The sequence below is a fragment of the Mustela lutreola genome, chromosome 2 (assembly GCF_030435805.1).
Source record: "Mustela lutreola isolate mMusLut2 chromosome 2, mMusLut2.pri, whole genome shotgun sequence".
In the NCBI taxonomy this organism is placed as follows: Eukaryota; Metazoa; Chordata; class Mammalia; order Carnivora; family Mustelidae; genus Mustela; species Mustela lutreola.
This window is the reverse complement of record NC_081291.1, coordinates 177,604,042-177,621,866: the sequence shown is the minus strand read 5'-3', so window position 1 is coordinate 177,621,866 and position 17,825 is coordinate 177,604,042. Positions and strand designations below refer to the sequence as shown.

The 17,825-nt window shown below is 34.9% G+C and overlaps 1 long non-coding RNA gene across 2 annotated transcripts in view; it reads left to right on the top strand.

Annotated features, from left to right (window-relative positions):
- The window catches only part of LOC131825210 (uncharacterized), a 93,390-nt gene extending 77,405 nt beyond the window's left edge, over positions 1 to 15,985 (top strand). For both annotated transcript variants that reach the window (XR_009351160.1, XR_009351159.1), the window contains one exon: positions 15,129 to 15,985. This is a non-coding gene — a long non-coding RNA (uncharacterized LOC131825210). The remainder of the gene's footprint in view (positions 1 to 15,128) is intronic.
- Positions 15,986 to 17,825: the final 1,840 nt, after the last annotated feature.

Below are 17,825 nucleotides of genomic sequence, written 5' to 3'. Positions count from 1 at the left end.
CCTACTGAATCATAGGAAAAAATGATGTCATGTCTAAATGTTAAATTGGTGGCGGGTGTCTTGTGCTTATAATTTGATTACACATTTCTTGAGTGCAGGTGTACTGGAGGGATGCCTCTCCCATTAAAAAGATCCATTTATCAAGTTTAACATGATAATTATTTATCATATTTCTTTCTTGGAAGCGGTCTCATTTTTTTTTAATTTTTCTTTCCTTGAAAACATTGAGAATTATTAATATTTATAATCCATCACTTGATCATATATTTCAGGAGCATGCACAATGTGCCTGGCACTGTGTCAGGGAATATATGAACCACAAAACAAGTAAAACGTGGCATCTATATACATGAAACTTAAAATATAATTATAAAAATAGAATTTACACACATACAGACATTAAGCAACAATTGTCTATGTGATGCCAAATGGAAGTATAACATGTTTTCTAGAATGAGAGGGAGCTATATAGCCTAGGATATTTGGGGAAAGACCTCAGAGGAATATTGGGCTTGATTAAGACCTTGAGGAATGGAATGGAGATGGGAGGCATTAAAGAAGAGTGTGAAATAAACTCAGAGGCAGTAAAAACATCAGAGAGTACAAGGAAGTGAATATATCTGCTTGACCATTGGGCTTGAAACATATATATCTGACATTTAGAACATGAGTAATAGAAAAAGTCTGTAGTACAGTGGAATGAGCCCAGATTTTAAGATGAATTCTGATTTTGCCCTATAACCTCAGCTTCTATCTAATATGTATTGAAAAAAACAGAAATTTTAGTTTTACTTATTTGAAAGTGGCTCCGGACTTATTTTTTCTTGAATACTGCTCCTCAGTCTCTATGCATCTCAAAATTGCTTCTACCTCTGATCTAGGACCTTTGTCCCTCTTTCTGCTGCAGGTCACTAACCAGAATTGTTGGGCATCCACTTAAACGGCTATTTATTGCTTATTCTCACCTGGAGAGAATCATGTTGAGCAAGATGCAGTTTATTACCATATACTTTCTCTTTTTCCATAGTTCCATTAGACTAAAAGCTCTACAGGCACAACAGGCTTAAGGCAATGGTCCTCAAATTGGTCAGTACATTAGAATTATCTGGAAACTTTCTAAAATTCCGATATTCAGACCCCTGAGTGAGAATCTTTGTAAGGTGGAATTTAAACATTGGGATTTTTTAAAGCTCCCTGGTAATTACAATGTGTAACCAGGTTTGAGAACTATAGCTCTAAAGCAATCATTTGAGAGATTCCACTAGACAGTAATGACTGTCACACTCCAGTTTCCAAAGAATGAAATTGAGGAAGAGAGACTTGCTGAAAGAGGTTCTGCATCTCAGCTCAGATAAAGCAGGAACCCTTTTAGCAGTTCTTTTTGAGATCTGTCCACCAATATGGGTTTCAGAAAAATCCATTCCCTCCTGTAATTGGTCAATGAGTAGATGTTGAGATGTGTTAGCATGACTTCCAAGAGCAATTATTCTCAGAGATTATACAATCTAAACCCATGAAAGAAGTACAAATATATTCAAAACTGCCTCATAAATTTCTCATGATTGAGTCTACATTTTACAAAATTCTACAAAGGTGAGTTCCTTTCTTCCCTTTCTCTCTCATCCCATGTCTTTTTCAGTTTGTGGCCACTTTTGTACCATTCAAGAGCAGGAAAAAAATTCAATATTGCACTCTACCCATTTAATACCACTCTTTTAGCCATACACAGAGTAGCTGAAGATTGAGGATTATCCCTCAAAAGAATTACATGCTCAAACACTTCAGCTTCTCTGTAAGGATGAGAAGTACTGTTGAATTCTTCTAGATAATGTTTATATTCTAGCTAAATTTCTTAAGATTTCTGAGCCTCAGTCTTCTTAACTAGAAATAAATAATATTGGTATCAAATTGCAAGATTCTCAGGATATCTCATTTATGAAATACTATATATGAAGCATAGTGGCAATATGGGAGTATTCAAAAGTTGATCATTAGTATTCCAATTTGAAAATGTCATAGGTCAGCTTTTCATGTTAAATAGGAAAATAAGGGACATGTGGGTGGCTCAGTCGGTTACACGTCTGCTTCAGGCTCAGGTCATGATCCTGGGATCGAGTCCCTCATTGGGCTTCCTGCTCAGGAGGAAGTCTGCCTCTGCTTCTGCCTTCTGTTCCCTCCTGCTTGTGCTCCCTCTCTCTCTGCCTCTCTCAATCTAACAAATAAATAAAATCTTTTAAAAATAGGAAAATAAAAAAAAAAAAAGGAAGAAGGAGAGTTGGAAAGAAAAGGAAGAAATAAAATTCATATTATTTAAAAGCCCATTATGTGCCAAACCATATGTTAAGGTCTTTATAAGTATGTTGTCTCATTTATATCTACCCATGCAATAAGTTTTAATATGCTCTTTTTGTAGATGAGAAAATAGAGACCTATGGAGTTTAAGAAAGAGGAAATGACTAAGCCAAGTTTAGAAAATAGATTTTAAGCAACTTTTAGTTATGGACTTTTCTGAGCTACCTTCTTCACCAACTCCTTTAGATGCCTATGGTTTCCACAAAGGCTTCTGACTCTTAATATCTGTCTTTAGGAGGGTGAGAATTTTGAGAAATTATCAGAATTCCTGCACATGTGGATGATGTAGTGTGTGTGTGTGTGCATGTGTGTACACACATATATTATTGTATATACATGCACTCAAGCAAATGCATGATATCTTGAATATCATACATATATTCAATTTTAATTTTTAATAAATCTATTCCTATTTCTCTGTAAACATCAAGTATTTCTTTTCTCATTGCATATATTCCCTAGTGTGTACTAAACCACATGACCAGTGGCAGACACCAAGTTTTGCTGTAATACTTCAATGTCAGTAACAGTGCCATTCCTCTCTAGACTTATGTGAGATTTTTTTTCTGGGGTAAATATCTAAATGTGAAACTTATGGGCTATGAGGTGAAGCTATACTTTTTTTTAACTGTATTCTGTTCACTAGAATGGTCTACATGTAATCTACTTGTACAAGATGGTTCCTACTATATTTCCATATTGTCTCCAGCATCTGACATTATCTGAAAAACATGCTATTTCACCTCTATTAATTTTAAAATCTAAAGAGAGAGTCCAAAGAAGAATATTTCATAAATCAAATTCAGTTCTTTTAAAAAGCCTGATTGTTGGGCACTTGGGTGGCTCAGTCATTAAGTATCTGCCTTGGGCTCAGGTCATGATCCCAGCGTCCTGGGATCGAGGCCAGGCCAGCATCAGGCTCCCTGCTCAGCAGGAAGCCTGCTTCTCCCTCCCCTACTCCCCACTTATGTTCCCCTCTTTGTGTCTCTCTCTGTCAAATAAATAAATAAAATCTTTAAAAAATAAAAAAAATAAAAAAGCGTGGATGTGATCCCTTCAGTATAAGATACTGGAAACAGTACAGAGACATGGTTTGCATCTCCACTAAAGGACATCGTATGTCCTTTATTTGGAGGGATAGTCAGTGTTTTAACTTAATGGAAAGATTTAAAGCTTTCTTTTGTAACCACTGTGAACTGCAAAAAATAATTTCTAAATGAGAGAGTGAAACGAGCACTAGTGCCTGGACTTCTGGTTGGCCTGCCAAAGACAAAATGAGGACACTAGAGTTTCACATTACACATGGGCCTGAAAAGGCTGTAAGGCTACAGTGGCAAATGGATAGTCCTATGACCTCACAGAACCTACAAGACAGTGGAAAAGACAGAAAGCAAACAACAATTACAAAAGACATTTGTAAGTCTGAGATTTAAATAGTTTTACTGAAATGAGCTTTTGCATCATCTGAATGTCAGAGCCTGGTTACATGGAATCTGTAGTTCATGGGTTCTTATCACCCAATTTAGAAGCCTTTCTCAATACCCCTGTCTGCAAGAAAGATGAAGTACCTTGCTTGCATAAGATACTTTCCAATTCACAATATATCCAGGCTCTTGTTCTTTTTATTTAAGCAACAGTCTCTTAATTTTAATTTGTCTTGCATGTCCAGATCCATCTTTACGGCCAGAACATTATTCAAAGATTAATGGTCTTGAAAGAATAATGCTCTTCACACTAGATTTCTAAGGAGCTGTTCAATCTCTTTGCTAATTTGGCAGTAAGAGTGATGAGCTGAAACAAAAGTAACCTTGACAGGAATTGTCTTCATCTATTATTTTTCCTATATCCCAAGAGAATCTGGTGGGCTCCTAAACTTGCCCTTTGAGCTAAATAGTTGGAAAGTACTTTGACTCCTGGCAACTTACCGAGTAGTCTGATAAATGTGACTTAGCTACCTTAGTTTTGGTTTGTGGGAAACAGCAGAATTTTCTATGGTTATTTTGTGCACTCTTAGAGAAGGGAATTATTTTCTTTCATATGTGTGGGCTCAGTAGACAGGAAAGATTGTGAAGGAAAAATTATATGGTAGCAACATATCTGACTGACTCCTGGGATTTCAAGTATGACAAGTAGTGCTTTTCTCTCCACATTATCAATTTCATGGTGTTTAGAAGTAACTGCTGGGGTTTCTTTTAAGTCTATTAGAAAATATTGGTGTCTAACTTACTGTTGATATGACACATGGAATAAATTTTAGCAGAAGGGCTGCTCACTTCCTACATGATATGTAGGTTATTATCTGTGTTAAATGAGAAAAATATTGTGCTTTTATTTTACTTTGTGGAATTGAAAGTCTGCAACAAAGGGTATATGAAGATTAAGGGAACTCTAGCATTTTCTTTTCTTTTTTACAGTCATCTTTACACTAATACACTTATAAATAAATTATGTAGTTGAGAGGGTCCTCTAATAATACTATTCCCTGGACACTTACTTTATTCAATTGCTCATTAATTTATACATTTAACAAATATTTATTAAGTACTTACTATGTGATGAATACTCACCAAATATTGAAGCTATAATATCAAGACTTAATCCCTAATCAGTGGGAAAGACAAAACCTAAACAAAAAACAAGTATATAGTCATAAAATGTTCTGAATTCTATAATAAAGAAATGGAACTCTGGGAGAACAAAATGAGAATTAGGCTAAGGGACAGGAAAACAGAAAAAAATGAAGTTTAAGCTGAAAAATGAGGTTTAAGATGAAGAGTTAGGCATGGGGATAGAGACAAGAGAAGTAATTTATAAGCAATGGAAATAGCCTTTGGGAAGGTCACAACCAAAACAAAGACTGTAGTATATTCAAGGAACTAAAATGAGTCCTGGTTTCCTTGACCTGATGTGTTCAAATAAGAGGTTGTAAGCAGTGGCCATAATATGGAAGTCTTTTTAAGGTTATATTTAGGACCTCAGGATTTATTGTAAGATAAATCTTATCCTATCCTAAATAGTACTATCCTCACTTAACGGATAAAAAAATTGGCCTGGAGAGGATAAATATGCTCCTATTTATCCAGAAAATAATTAATCAAGTTAGGTTTTTAAACAAGTAGTATTTGCCTCCAAAATCCATGACTTTTACCCTTTACTGTATGGCCTCTTTTCTAATCTACACGGGTGGTCTTATCTTGACAAAGTGTTATCTCAGAGAAACTTTAATACAACATTTATAAATTATTTTTAAAGATTAAATATATATTATTGTCTCTCAAGAAAATTCCAGAGTGACAGGAGTTTCTAATCACAATTCAAGGTAAAGCTTTAGATCTCTTTTCCCACCTCTTTTCATTTACAGTAACCCCCATGCTTATTAAGTCATTTGCCAACTCTCTTCCTTCCATGCTTTAAACATAAATGCTCTAAGCCATGTCTGTATAAGCATTCACACTTCATTTCCTCGTGCTTATTGTAATATTCATTTTTTTTCTTTCTAGTAATTCTCTGTACACTCCAATGTGAATTCAGCCATCATCTACAGATTTTTCAGTTCTTTCATGTCTCTTTCCACCAATTGGCAAGGCAATTAGCTAAATGGGAAACCTCCTGACAATTCCCTGTGGAAAGATATAAACACCAAGATGATCTTGGCTGAGAAGAATACAGACATATCTCAGACCTTATAACCTCATAAATTAGGTGTATGTGTGGGGTGTAACTGAGACTCCAGTGTCTTAGAAAGAGGTTTGTGTCTCTGCAAAAACAAAACACCAAGATGCGCCTGGCTGGCTCAGTTAGTAGAGCATGCAACTCTTGACCCCAGGTTGTTAAGTTCAATAACTGTGTTGGGCATTGAGCTTGCTTAAAACAAAAATAAAACCTCCACTAATTCTGTGTACTGTGGGATGGGAATCACATAGGATATCTGGCTAGCCATTAAAGTAAATCTATTGGTATGGGGAAAAATTTGGCTTGCTACATGCAGCTCTGGGAAAAGGAAGATATTTCCTTAATGTCACTGCCACAGAAAGAAATTGCAAGCCATTTCTACTTTCACCTAAATAGAAAAAGGCTTCTTCTGAAATTTCTTAACAGATAAGTTTTAATTTGCCAAAATTATTATCACCAATTACCTGGAGAAAAACTCCTTATAGGATCATTTACTCTCTCACTTATACCTATTGATAAAAGCAGGTAATGGAGCTATTTAAGGAAACCTGATGACTTCTGGGAAGATGGTGGCATCAAGAAAGGATGGAAGTATAATTAATGGCAGAAAAAGAAGAAAACTCGAAGCAAAATCTTAATCTTATTAAGAATATAAATTATAGCACACACATGTAAAGAGTTTTTGGAACAAAAACAAATAAACTTAAAAATTAGAGAAATTGAAAATAAAGAGGTTACCACTGAAAATTAGGTTTTATAATTAGAAAAATACATCAAAAAGTACTAAGAAAGGAAAATAATAAATGAAAACACAAGATATATGAAGAAAAAATATATGTGATAAAAGTGGTAATCATAGAAATATTAGAATGTAAACTATATGGGGACATAAATCTTGTACTTTTTTATCATTGCCAATATCTTCAATGGTGCTAAACCCATAGTGGGTCCTCAAAGAACAAATGAAGAAATAAATGAATACAAGAAAATTTACCTAGAGTGAGGATTTAAAAGGTACACTTATAGATGAGGTAAAGCCATTTTTCCCTGCTCCTCTCTGGCAAGTACAACTGTAAACCTTGGAAATGGTATAAGGCATCAAGAAAAGAGAATTATAAAAGATAAAGAGAGGATGATGAGCTGGCTTGGAGGGCAAGGAACTGGTAGAACTGCACAATGGCAGGAAGTCTTGCATACTTCCATCCAACACAGGAAGGTCACCCAAAACAAATATTTTCAGATACCTAATCTAGGAAAAGAAGGCAGCTGAGACAAGCTCTTCCTTTCCACAGATTGAACAGAAATCTCCCTGACAACATCAGTGGAGTGAGACTCCTTAGGTAAGGACCGGGAACCCAAGCTAAAATAAGTAGTCTGTGGAAGTATTCTCTCTCCTTGAAGAGCCTGAGTCTGCTTTCCACACAGTAGATATAAAGTGAAATCGGTAAAAGAGACAGCTGAGTTTGGAAAGCTCATTACCTCAGACACCTGAGAATCTCCTATCCCTGGACAGACATATCAGACAACCAGGAGGTATCAGACCTTCCTCACTGAAAGATGTTCAGCAGCTCACCATAGGACCCCCTTCTCTCCCTAAGGCAACACTAGTAGGAACAACAGGTACCCCCAGATCACCAGGTAAACCAAACAGACTAAACTAAAACCAAAAGCCTCTAAAAATAAAACTACCATTTGAGACAGTCCGTAAAGTAGGCCAAACCTCATGTGATAAATCTGAACAGGTACTGCTTGGAAAGTAAAAGATTTAAATAAGATCCAGTGTCCCCTAACAACAGACAAAAATGTTAACAATATAATAGAAAATCATCCACCATATTAAGACTCAGAAAATCAAAACTTGAATGAAAAAAGATAATCAACTAATACCAAAAAACAAAGATGAATCTAATGTTGGGATTTATCTGACAAAGATTATAAAGAAATTTCATTAAAATGCTCCAGCAACTAGTTCTAAACTCTCTTGCAACAAATAAAACAATAGTTTCAAATATTAGTTAAGAAATAGAAATTATTTAAAAAATCAAGTGAAAATTGTGAAGCTGAAATGCAATAACAAATAAATACTCACTGAATGGATTCAATAGTAGAGTGATGATGACAGAGGATACGATCAGTGAATTTAAAGATAAAACAGTAGATTGACAGGTTCTTTATCTAATCTGAACAATAGAAAGAAAATAGACCAAAAGAAATTAACAGAGGTTCAGGGATCCGGGAGTGGGGGGTATAATAACAAAAATCAACATGGATATCATTTGGTATTCCAAAATAAGAAGGAAAAGAAAATGTGAATGAAAGAGTATTTGAAGAAATAAGGTCTGGGGGGGTGCCTGGATGGCTCAGTCAATCGAATATCTGTCTGACTTTTGGTTTTGACTCAGGTCATCATCTCAGGTTGATGAGATCAAGCCTTGAATCAGGCTCAGTGCTCAAGGGGGGAGTCGTTTGTGAATTCTCTCCCTCTGCCCCTCCCCTCACTCTCTCTCTCTATCTTTCCGTCTCTCAAGTAAATAAATCCTTAAAAAAAAAAAAAAAAAAGAAAAGAAAAGAAAGGAAGGAAGAAATAGTGTCTGAAAATTTTCCACATTTGGTGGAAGCCATACACCTACAGATCCAAGAAGCTGAGCAATGCCCCCAAACAGTATAAAGTCCATGGAATCCACACTAAGACATATCATAAACTTTTGAAAATTAATAGTAAGAAAATATCCTGGAAGCCACCAGATAGAAACTACACATTATCTATAGAAGAGTCAAAGAATTTTTCATTGAAAATCCCAAAGGCCATAAATATGTGGCACAATATTTTTCAAGTACTAGGAGAAAATAAGCATCAATCATAAATTCTGTATCTGTGGAATTGTTCAGGAATTAAAAGAAAATAAAAAACATTCTCAAGTGAAAAGAAACTAAAAAAAAAAATTTCACTAGGAAACCTACTTTTTAAGATTAGCTAAAGGAAGTTCTTCAAACAGAAGAGGGAAGGAAGGAAGGAAGGGTGGGAGGAAAGGAGGTAAAGAAAGAGACAAAGAGAGAAAGAAAGGAGAGAAAAGGAAAGAGGGAAAGGAAGGAAGAGGAAGAAAAGAAGGAAGACAAAGAAAGGAAGGAAGACAAAGAAAGAGGGAACGTGGCTGAAGGAACCGTGTTTTTTTTTTTTTTCCAGTAAGCATAATTCCTTGAAGAATCATCCAAGTTATTATTTATATCAATTGTCCTTTCCTATTATATTTCTGAGCAGTATTTTGTGGTATGTATATACTACCATTTGTTTTACCACTTACCTGTAGAAATGAGGTTGGATTGGTGATTACCAGGTTTAGGGTTGAAGAAGAGAACTAGTGCAAGAGGGAAGAAAGATGCTTATAAAAAAGCCACAGGATTCTTGTGGTATTAAAACTCTTTAGAATCTTAAATAAGGTGTTGAATATATGAATTAACACTCATAACTTCATTGTTTAGAACTTAATACACACAAACAAGCATATATATATATATATATATATATATATATATATATATATATACACAAATGAGTAGGAGTAAAACTGAGAAAGCTGAATACAATTGGTGGATTTTATTAATGGTAATATGCTGCTTGTAATATTATACTACCGTTTTGCAAAATGTACCATTGGAGGAAATGTGGCAAAGTGTGCATTGATCTTTCTGTATAGTCACTGAATTTCAATCTATAATTATCTTAGAAAACCCTTAATTAAATGAAAAAATAAACTACTGTGCTAGCCACCATCCAAGTTGGCTTCCACTGAGTCTGCCCCTGGTATCTACCCCTCATGTAGGTCATAAAAGACATTGCAGCTTCCACCTTACTTTCTCCTGGATCATGCACTTTGGGGAAGCTACCCATCTAGCATCAGGTTTCCCCTCTAAAACAATGAAACATTTTAAAAAGAGCTATAAATTTATTAATACTTATATTATTTATATTTTATATATTTACATAATATAATACTTATATTTATTGATCATAAATATTATCATAAATACTCTTATATTCATATATATGATATGTATCATATATAAATATTCTTATATTCATAAATATCATAAATATTCTTGTCTTTCTCCAAGATACCCTTTATTTTCATCTCATAAGAATACAAATATTACACACCCTTTCTCTCCATGTATTCGATCACTGCAGCAATTACCTGAGAAAGCACTCTAACCAAGAAAATTATGTGTGAACTCTAGATAGAACAAGTGTTTAAAGAAGACAATTGTGAGCAATAAATGGTAATAGTCATAGTAAAATCTGAATAGTTCATTTAATATAATTGAAAATTATATGTAATAAGCAAGAACTATGCCATAAAACTGACATTTTTGTCAGGGAAAAATGCATTAACATGGAAGCAAAATACTACTTCAGCAAACTCGGGAGTTGGAAGACAGGTTTATTTTGAAAATACAACCATCCTACAGGTCTGGTTTCTGTGAGGATGATGGGCAGAATTAGCCAAACAAATATAGTGAGTGGGAACATTATTAATTTTTGATACACTCTATAGCGATAACTATTACAAATAAGTTATTTAAAATAAGAAACAGTCACTAGTCATACTTACCAAGTCAGAGAGAGAGAGAAAAATATTTGGAAAAAAACCCACGAGAAGTTACTTGCTTTAGATTTTATAACAATACAGAGATAAATGGCCATCTGGCTCCAAAGCCCATGTAGTTCTACACTATTATTTGGTTTTCCTCTATGATCCTAACAAATCTATACTGAAGACATTTCAAGTTAACACATCTGCCTTATGTTTCATCATTTCTAACGTCAGAGAACAAAGCAAATATTGTTAACAACTCACCCTCATAGCTTCAATTGGCACTGTAAAATATCAGGAATAGCAACAAAAATGAATGAAAAGGGAACAGAAATTACATTATATTTATGTATGGCACTAGTCATTGACCAAAGGAGAAATGCATTAAATATGAGAAAGGGAGAGAGAGGATATGTTTCTTAAAACATCATGTTCCAATGGTATTTCTAGCCCTGGTTAGTAAGAACCACTGCCACAAATGAACCTGGAGATCTGAGGACCTATTTATGGGGAGAGTAAAGTAGGTTGGCAAAGAATTTTTGAGGGAAAAATTTTTTTAATTAAAATTGTATTTTTTGGAAGAATGTATTCCTCTTTCAGGAGACTGGTGCCTCTTTGGGGGATGTTTTTAAATATTCTGAGGCAGAAGAATTCCTTTATTTCAGACAGTGAAGTATCAGTCCTCTTTATAACAGTGCCAAATGCTGTGAATGAGGTTTCAAGAAAGAGATAAGACTTGAAATAGAAGCTTTTGAACCAAGAAGAAGCACCATCACTTAATATTACAACTGAAGCTACAGGTACAAGAGGCCCTGAATTATTTCTGTCCTGCATTGTGTGTGTATATCACTTTGAAGTTTCTAAGAGAAAAGTCTCATATGGAGATTTGGATGTTCCCATTCCCAAAGATTTAGAACATTTTTTTTTTAAATGGCAAGTTCTGAGCACAAATACCTACCTATTGAAATAGCTAGAGGCACTGGATAACGGGAAAAGATGAAAGACCTAATTCAAATGGTTGGGCCAAATAATGACTAAGGAGAAATAATAACCATCTGCAAATATTTGAGGGAAATATGGAGCAAGAAGGGGAGAGGAATTTCTTTAAGTTATCCAAAGAGGTATAACTAAGAGAAACAGGATTAAATTGAGCAAAGAAAAATGTAGGCAGAGCATGAGGAGGAAAATGACCATGTAATGGGATCTGTCAGTCTGTGGAATAGTCATTCACAGGAAGTGGTGGAAACCCCATCACTTGAATCATTTTCAGCTAAGTGGAAAAATTGCTCTATTAAAGAAGACTATTCCACCGTGGAAGAAGAGGGACTTGATGAGCACTGTGTCTTTTTCATCTTTAATTTCAATAATTTTAGAAAAGAAAGAAAGAAGAGGAAAACTAAGAGAGCAACCTGGTAGAATAACTAGAAAAAAATTTTTTTTTAAATTTAGAAATCACAGAGTAGCAGTGATGAGCAAAATGAACAAATGAGAGAGAAATCCCATTAAAAGACACCGATTTGGGGGCACCTGGGTGGCTCAGTCAGTTAACTGTCAGGTTGCAATCTTGGAGTCCTGGAATGGAGGCCTGTGTCAGGCTCCCTGCTCAGCAGGGAGTCTGCTTCTCCCTCTACCCTCCCCCCACTAATGTTTGCTCTTTCTCATTCTCAAATAAATAAGTAAAATCTTTAAGAAAACATACTAATTTCAATAATTATGGAAAAAATTTAAAACAAGGCTAAAGATGAAATGACTTCAAAGAGAGGTTGGATATTTATTTAGGGGCTTTTGTTGTCTATCCACAATAAAATATTAAATTCGTTACTGCAGCTTTTATTGCAGTATACTTTGAAATATGGGATTGTGATACCTCCAACTTTGTTCTTTCTTCATGCAAAGAAAAATGTAGGCAGAGCATGAGGAGGAAAATGACCATGTAATGGGATCTGTCAGTCTGTGGAATAGTCATTCACAGGAAGTGGTGGAAACCCCATCACTTGAATCATTTCAAGTGAAATGATTTGGTTTGGTTATTTGGGGTCTTTGTGGTTCCATACAAATTTTAGGGTTACTTGTTCTAGGTGTGTGAAAAACACTGTTGGTGTTTTGATAGTGATTGTATTAAATCTGTAGATTGCTTAGGGTAGTGTGAACTTTTTAATAACATTAATTCTTCCAATTGATGAGCATGGTATATCTCTCCATTTGTCTGCATCATCTTTAATCTCTTTCAACTATACCTTATATTTTTCAGAGTACAGTCTTTCACCTCCTTAGTTATATTTACTTCTAGGTATTTTATTGTTTGGAGTAATTATACATGGGGTTGTCTTCTAATTTCCCTTTCTGCTACTTTGTTACCAGTGCATAGAAATGCAATAGATTTCTGTGTATTAATTTCATATCCCAAAACATTAACAAAATAATTTATTCTAAAATGTTTCTGGTAGAGTCTTTAGGGTTTTCTGTAAATGGCATTATGTCCTCTGCAAATAGGGACCCCTTTATTTATTCTTTACCAACTTGGATGCCTTTTCTTTTTCTCATCTGATTGCTGCAGCTAGGATTTCCAGTACTATGTTGAATAAAAGTGGTGAGAGTGAACCACCTTGTCTTGTTCCTGATCTTAGAGAAAAGCCTTTGAATTTTCACCAGTATTAAGTTAGTTGTGCTATATATATATACATATAGATATATGTATATATATGGCTATTTTTAGGCTGAAGGATGTTCCCTCTAAATCCATTTTGTTGAGATTTTTATTATGAATGGATGTTGAATATTGGCAAATACCTTTTCTGCATCTTTTGAGATGATCCTATGGTTTTTATTCTTCCTCTTATTAATGTGATGTATCACACTGGTTGATTTGCAAATACTCAACCATCCTTGCATCCCGGAATTAAATACCACTTGATTGTAGTGAATAACGCTTTTAAGGTACTGTTGAATTTGGTTTCCTAATATTTTGTTGAAGACTCTTACATCTATTCTTCAGAATACTGGCTTGTAGTTTTCTTTTTTGGAGTGTCTTTAGTTCCAGGGTAATTCTGCCCTCATTGAATAAATTTGGTAGGGTACTTCCTCTTCTATTTTTTGGAAAAGACTGAGAAGAATAGGTATTAACTCTTCTTTAAATGTTTGATAGAACTCACCTGTGATGCCATCTGGTCCTGGCTTTTGTTTGTTGGGAGGTTTTGATTACTGATCCAATTTTGGTAGTAGTTAATAAGTATGCTCAAATTTTCTATTTTCTTTAGTTTTGGAAGATTGTGTGTTTCTAGGAATTTACCCATTTCTTCTAGGTTGCCCAATTTGTTAGCATGTAATTTTTCATAGTATTCTCAGATAAACCTTTTTATTTTTGTGGTATCATTGTTATTTCCCTTTCATTTATGATATATTTGAGTTTTCTTTCTTTTTTGTTTATCAATCTGGCTAAAGGTTTATTAATTTTATTTCTCTTTTCAAAGAAATACCTCTCTGACAAACATCTTAAAATTGGTCAAGAAATTTTCTTCATGTATACCTTAGGAGTTTTTCAACTATTGCTTCTGTGCTGTGCATCAGGTTGAGTCATTTAGTGTACTGGCCTTTTATGGGTAAAGACTTGGTTTCCTATAGCCCTCTGGCTTTCCTGAAATTAAGCCCCACTGACTTTCATAGCCAGAAGTTATGGAGACTTGTATTCCTATACAGGTCTCCAAGGCCAGGAGTGCCTGCTGTGGAATCTGATATCCTTGCTCCTCCATGTTTGTGATGTCCCTCCCACTTGTGGTTAGTTGCACCAGGGGTTGGTTCCTGACTGCATGTCCACCCCTATATCTTTTTCTATGTGGCCTTCTCTTTATGACTAGCTTTTGAAAGATGTGTTCCCGCTAATTTTAAGAGTTTGTTGCATAGAAGCTGCTTCAGTAATTTTTCAGACAAGATGAGCTCAGCATCCTCCTATTCCACCATTTTCCCTGATCTCTTCTAGGTTCACCATATCTTAGTGTCATGAAGGAATGAATACAATCTTTTTTCATTTTTCAGATTAAATTAGTACTGGGGTATCATCAGGAATCCAAAATAACAAGTGTTTATTGTGTACTTATTCTATGCCAGGTACTGTGCTGAATCCTTAAAATTCACTGCTTCTTTGATCTATTTCAAAATCCTATGAATTGAGTAGTTTTCCACATTATAGAGATTATCAAATTAAGGCTAAGTGATTATTATAATCTATCCAAGATGAAACAAGAAGAAAGTAATGGAGCTATAATTGAGCACACATTGCTAGGGACTGAATTTTGTCCCCTTAAATCCATATATTGAGGCCCTAATTCTTAATATGGCTATATTTGGAGATAATTAAGGTTATACACATAATTAAGGTTAAATAAGGTCATAAGGGAAGGCCCTAATCTGTTAGGATTTGAATTCTTATAAGAAAAGAGAAAGACACTAGGTGTATCTCTATCATCTCTAGCTCTAGCTCTATTTCTAGCTCTAACTCTAGCTCTCTCATTACAGAGAGGAAATGCCATATGAGAACACAATGAGAAGAGTCCATCTACAAGCCAGGAAGAGAGGCCTCCCCAGAAACCAATCCTAAGAGCATCCTGATCTTGGACTTTCAGCTTACAGGGCCATAAGAAAATAAACTTCTGGTTTAAACAACCCAGCCTGTGGTATTTTGTTATGGCAGACTGAACAGAATCACTCCATAGCCCTTTGTTTAAACCCCTCCTCTGTTTTATGAATTCTTATTCACTAAGTCTCTGCAGGCATGTTATTGTTTAAGAAAGTAAAAGTGAAAGTACAAAAAATTTTAATTTAAATATTAGTTTCCATTCAAAATATCTTTTTAAAAGATTTTTAAAAATTTATTCATTTGGGAGAGGGAACAGAGAGACAGAGAGCACAAGCAGGGGCAGAGGCAGTGGGAAAGGAACATGCAGGCTCCTCACTTGGCTGAGAGCCCAACATGGAGCTCTATCCCAGACCTGGAGATCACAACCTGAGCCAAAGTCAGATGCTTAAACATCTGAGCCACCCAGGCACCCCTCCACTCAACACATCTTTTTCTGTTTAGCAATTGCATGAATAATCCTTTTCCCTTTCTTTGAAACTCTATCAGTGTATGGATGATTATCCAATTTTATAAATATAAAAAAGTGTACTGGGGAATCACAGGCATAGATACTGAGAAATAATGACCTGAAAGAAGGAAACAATGACAGTGATAATGTCAGAATAAACACTTTAAAAGAGAATGGTTTTGAATAACAAATTGTAAAAGACCATTGGGAAAAATTGATAAAGTTTCCATATATCTTTGTAACAATGACCCTTTATGTTCTATAAAATGTCAAATGTAAAATAAAGGATGTTATAACATTATACCAAATGCTTCTTCTGTCTGATTTCTCCACAAAAAAAGAGAATTTGATTTATACTTTATTTCTTCCCATTCTTAGTACATAATTAAAGTATGTTTGCTATAATAACCTAATTACAGTAATTGGTTTAATAAATATATTTTTATAATTTTTAGTTCTAGCTTTCAATATAAAGTTCAACAAACCTTTTGTTCACTATGAAATGTGAAAATCTGGTCTCTATAGGAATAAATTCACTTTAAGTAGACTTTTGGCAGAAATAAGTTATAAATTTTATAAAACTCAAATAACGAAAGTTATTTCATTTAAAGTTTTCCACTTACTTCTTGGACAATAAATAGAAGCCTCTGGTATATTGCCTGTATATTTATTTCTGAGAAGCAGAGTTAATAATCGATCTTCATCTTTCCCTTTCTGGTTTCTGTCACTATAACAGTGATAACAGCCAACGAAAAATATTGTTGTGTGTTTAAGCCCTAAATTAAAATCAAATTTCTATTTTTGGTTTGATTTTGACTGACTTCTTTGATGAAAATCCAGGCTATAAAGATATGCTCTGTGTTTTCCAGTAGGACAGTAGTTCAGGCTAAAGATGAATCCAACAAATTCAGAGGAAAAAACTCCAAGAACAAATTAGAATGCTATCTGGGAGTAGATAAAATCATCATTATTAGAAAGCATGCATTATACGTGCATTTATGTAATAAATATATATTCATGATGACAAATAGAATAAATGTTAATATCCTGGGAAAATGCTGTTTTGGCCAGATTCCCAATTCAATTTAGTATCTTGACTTCTTGAAACACCTCATTAAGACTCCACAAGGTTGTGGCACCTGGGTGGCTCAGTGGGTTAAAGCCTCTGCCTTCAGCTCGGCTCATGATCCCAGGGTCCTGGAATCGAGCCCCGCATTGGGCTCCCTGCTCCGTGGAGGGCCTGCTTTCTCCTCTCTCTCTGCCTGCCTCCTTGCCCACTTGTGATCTCTCTCTCTGTCAAGTGAATAAATAAAATCTTAAAAAAAAAAAAAAGAAAAGACTCCACAAGTGCACCTTTCCTGAGAAGGTGTGGCCTTTCAACCATCAGTCTGAAGCAAGACACCTAACAGTCTGATATATCCTTTCCATTTTTGAGGACAATTCTGTCCATACTAAGCAATTTGTGACTACTTCTGAAAAATTTAATTTTTTCTCCTGTATTTTTTCCTGGCACTATGTTGAAAGGGTGATTTAAACATTGTGATTTATGTGTCATTTAAAGTAAAGGCAGTCAGTTTCTTTTTCTTTCTCAAAGAGGTGTGATTTGGCTGCCATCTGGCTAAAATAAGTAGTTATTTCCTGTTTAGTGACAAGACAAAAAGAAAAAAGAAGTGATGAGGACCAGAAAATCAACTCTGAACAGCAGGTTTGGGAAACCATTTGTGTCTCAGCATGAGTTTTGATGTCAAACAGACCTGAGTTCTGGTTCTGAATCTTCTTGCCAGTGTACAAATTTGACCAAGTATGTAAATATGTAAAGCTTCAGCTTCATCACTAGTAAAATCAAAACAATAATAGATTTGTTGTAAGATTGAAAGTATAATATGTATAGAGTGGTAAGCACAGAATTCCTTGTGGCAGGGAAGTAAATAAAATGATAGATTATTATTTTCATCAAAATATTTTAAAATAAATAATAAAAGTTGTTTGTTTGTTTTTTGGGAGAGAGAGAGCAAGTGGGGAGAGGGGCAGAAAGAGAGGGGGAGAGACAATTTTTAGGAGTTTAAGCAGGATCTAGACTCAGTGTGGAGCCCAATGCAGGCTTGCTCTTACAACCCTGAGATCATGA